The sequence below is a fragment of the Arachis stenosperma genome, chromosome 3 (assembly GCF_014773155.1).
Source record: "Arachis stenosperma cultivar V10309 chromosome 3, arast.V10309.gnm1.PFL2, whole genome shotgun sequence".
In the NCBI taxonomy this organism is placed as follows: domain Eukaryota; kingdom Viridiplantae; phylum Streptophyta; class Magnoliopsida; order Fabales; family Fabaceae; genus Arachis; species Arachis stenosperma.
The window spans coordinates 128854670-128858471 of NC_080379.1; the positions used below are offsets into that span (position 1 = coordinate 128854670).

General features: G+C 42.5%; 1 non-coding gene across 1 annotated transcript; it reads right to left on the bottom strand.

Annotated features, from left to right (window-relative positions):
- Positions 1-582: 582 nt before the first annotated feature.
- On the bottom strand, positions 583-686 carry LOC130971626 (small nucleolar RNA R71). The gene has a single exon (XR_009082838.1). It is a non-coding gene; the product is annotated as a small nucleolar RNA R71 (small nucleolar RNA).
- Positions 687-3802: the final 3116 nt, after the last annotated feature.

Genomic DNA, 3802 nt, shown 5'->3' on the forward strand with positions numbered 1-3802 from the left:
TGTGACATAGAGGATTCCTCTTTCTTTTCTTGTTTTCTTCTCTTTCATATGAGCAGGAACAAGGATAAAGGCACTCTTGTTGAAATTAATCCAGAACCTGAAAGGACCCTGAAGAGAAAATTAAGAGAAGCTAAGTTACAACAATCTAAAGGTAACCTTTCAGAAACATTAGAACAAGAGAAGGAGATGGCAGCCGAAAATAATAATAATGCAAGGAGAATGCTTGGTGACTTTACAAAGCCAACGTCTAAATTTGATGGAAGAAGCATCTCCATTCCTGCCATTGGAGCCAACAACTTTGAGCTGAAGCCTCAGCTAGTTGCCTTAATGCAACAAAACTGCAAGTTTTATGGACTTCCATCTGAAGATCCTTATCAGTTTTTAACTGAGTTCTTGGAGATCTGTGAGACTGTAAAGACGAATGGAGTTGATCCTGAAGTCTACAGACTCATGCTTTTCCCTTTTGGTGTAAGAGACAGAGCTAGAATATGGTTGGATTCACAACCTAAGGATAGCCTGGACTCCTGGGATAAGCTGGTCACTGCCTTCTTGGATAAATTCTTTCCTCCTCAAAAGCTGAGCAAGTTGAGAGTGGATGTTCAAACCTTCAAACAAAAAGATGGTGAATCCCTCTATGAAGCTTGGGAAAGATACAAGCAGTTGACCAAAAGGTGTCCATCTGACATGTTTTCAGAATGGACCATATTAGATATATTCTATTATGGTCTATCTGAATTTTCGAAAATGTCATTGGACCATTCTGCAGGTGGATCCATTCACCTAAAGAAAACGCCTGAAGAGGCTCAAGAACTCATTGACATGGTTGCAAATAATCAATTCATGTACACTTCTGAGAGGAATTCCGTGAATAATGGGACGCCTCAGAGGAAGGGAGTTCTTGAAATTGATGCTCTGAATGCCATATTGGCTCAGAATAAAGTGTTGACTCAGCAAGTCAACATGATCTCTCAAAGTCTGAATGGATGGCAAAATGCATCCAACAGTACTAAAGAGGCAGCTTCTGAAGAAGCTTATGATCCTGAGAACCCTGCCATGGCAGAGGTTAATTACATGGGTGAACCTTATGGAAACACCTATAACTCATCATAGAGAAATCATCCCAATTTCTCATGGAAGGATCAACAAAAGCCTCAACAAGGCTTTAACAATGGTGGACGCAATAGGCTGAGCAATAGCAAGCCTTTCCCATCATCTTCTCAGCAACAGACAGAGAATTCTGAACAAAACACTTCTAATTTAGCCAATCTAGTCTCTGATCTGTCAAAGGCCACTTTCAGTTTCATGAGTGAAACAAGATCCTCCATCAGAAATCTGGAGGCACAAGTGGGCCAGCTGAGTAAGAAAGTCATTGAAACTCCTCCCAGTATTCTCCCAAGCAATACAGAAGAGAATCCAAAAGGAGAGTGCAAGGCCATTGATATAATCAATATGGCCGAATGCACAAGGGAGGAGGAGGACGAAAATCCTAGTGAGGAAGACCTCTTGGGACGTCCCTCAAGCAAGAAGGAGTTTCCTATTAAGGATCCAAAGGAATCTGAGGCTCATATAGAGACCATAGAGATTCCATTAAATCTCCTTCTGCCATTCATGAGCTCTGAAGACTATTCTTCCTCTGAAGAGGATGAAGATGTGACTGGAGAGCAAGTTGCTCAATATTTAGGAGCTATCATAAAGCTGAATGCCAAGTTGTTTGGTAATGAGACTTGGGAAAGTGAACCTCCCTTGCTCATTAGTGAACCGGATACCTGGATTCAGCAAATTTTACCTCAAAAGAAACAAGATCCTGGCAAGTTTTTGATACCTTGTACCATAGGCACCATGACCTTTGCAAAAGCTCTGTGTGATCTGGGGTCAGGGATAAATCTTATGCCACTCTCTGTAATGGAGAAGCTGGGGATCATTGAGGTACAACCTGCCTTGTTCTCATTACAACTGGCAGACAAATCATTGAGACAAGCTTATGGATTAATAAAGGACGTGCTAGTAAAGGTTGAAGGCCTTTACATTCCTGCTGATTTCATAATCTTAAACACTAGGAAGGAAGAGGATGATTGCATCATCCTTGGAAGACCTTTCCTAGCCACAGCAGGAGCTGTGATAGATGTCAACAGAGGTGAATTAGTCCTTCAATTAAATGGGGACTACCTTGTGTTTAAGGCACATGGCCATCCCTCTGTGACAAAAGAGAGCAAGCATGAAGTGCTTCTCTCAGTTCAGAGTCAAGAAGAGCCCCACAGTCAAACTCTAAGTTTGGTGTTGGGAGGCCACAACCAAACTCTAAGTTTGGTGTCAAGACCCCATATCCAAACTCTAAGTTTGGTGTTGGGACTATACAACATTGACCTGATCACCTTGTGGCTCCATGAGAGCCACTGTCAAGCTATTGACATTAAAGAAGCGCTTGTTGGGAGGCAACCCAATTTTATTTATCTAATTTTTATTTTATTTTATTTTATTTTTATTTTGTGTTTTATTAGGTACATGATCATGAGGAGTCACAAAAAAAATATAAAAATTAAAAACAGAATCAAAAATAGCAGAAGAAAAATCACACCCTGGAGGAAGCACAGGCTGGCGTTCAACGCCAGTAAGGAGCATCTGGCTGGCGTTCAACGCCAGAACAGAGCATGAATCTGGCGCTGAACGCCAGAAACAAGCAACATTCTGGCGCTGAACGCCAGAAATGTGCCTAGAGGAAAAGCTGGCGCTGAACGCCAGTAACAAGCATGAAACTGGCGTTCAACGCCAGAAACATGTTACATCTGGGCGTTGAACGCCCAGAACGTGCACCACTCGGCGTTTAAACACCAGAATGGTGTGCAAAGGCATTTTACATGCCTATTTGGTGCAGGGATGGAATTCCTTGACACCTCAGGATCTGTGGACCCCACAGGATCACCTCAGGATCTGTGGATCCCACAGGATCCCCACCTACTATATTCCCACCTTACCTCCTAATCCTATTTTCACTCTTTCCCATATCACACTTCCCAAAAACCCTTCACCAATCACCTCAATCTCTCTTCCCAATTACCCCCTTCACCACTCACATCCATCCACTCTTCTCCATAAAATCCACCTACCTTCAAAATTCAAAATCATTTTCCCACCCAATCCCACCCTAAATGGCCGAACCTACCCTCTCCCCTCTCCCTATATATACCATTCCATTCTACTTCATTTTCACACAACACTACTCCCTCTTCTATACCTTGGCCGAATCCATCTCCTCTCACTCTCCTCTATTTTCTTCTTCTTCTTCTTCTCTTCTTTCTTCTATTGCTCGAGGGTGAGCAATATTTTAAAGTTTGGTGTGGTAAAAGCATAAGCTTTTTGTTTTTCTATTACCATCAATGGCACCTAAGGCCGGAGAATCCTCTAGAAAAAGAAAAGGGAAGACAAAAGCTTCCACCTCCGAGTCATGGGTGACTTCACTGCACCTACTCCTGATTTCTATGGGAGAAGCATCTCTATCCCTGCCATTGGAGCAAACAACTTTGAGCTTAAGCCTCAATTAGTTTCTCTAATGCAACAGAATTGCAAGTTCCATGGACTTCCAATGGAAGATCCTCATCAGTTCTTAGCTGGATTCTTGCAAATCTGTGACACAGTCAAGACTAATGGGGTAGACCCTGAGGTCTATAGACTGATGCTATTCCCTTTTGCTGTAAGAGACAGAGCTAGAATATGGTTGGACTCTCAACCTAAAGAAAGCCTGGACTCTTGGGAAAAGCTAGTCAATGCCTTCTTGGCAAAGTTCTTTCCACCACAAAGATGGAGT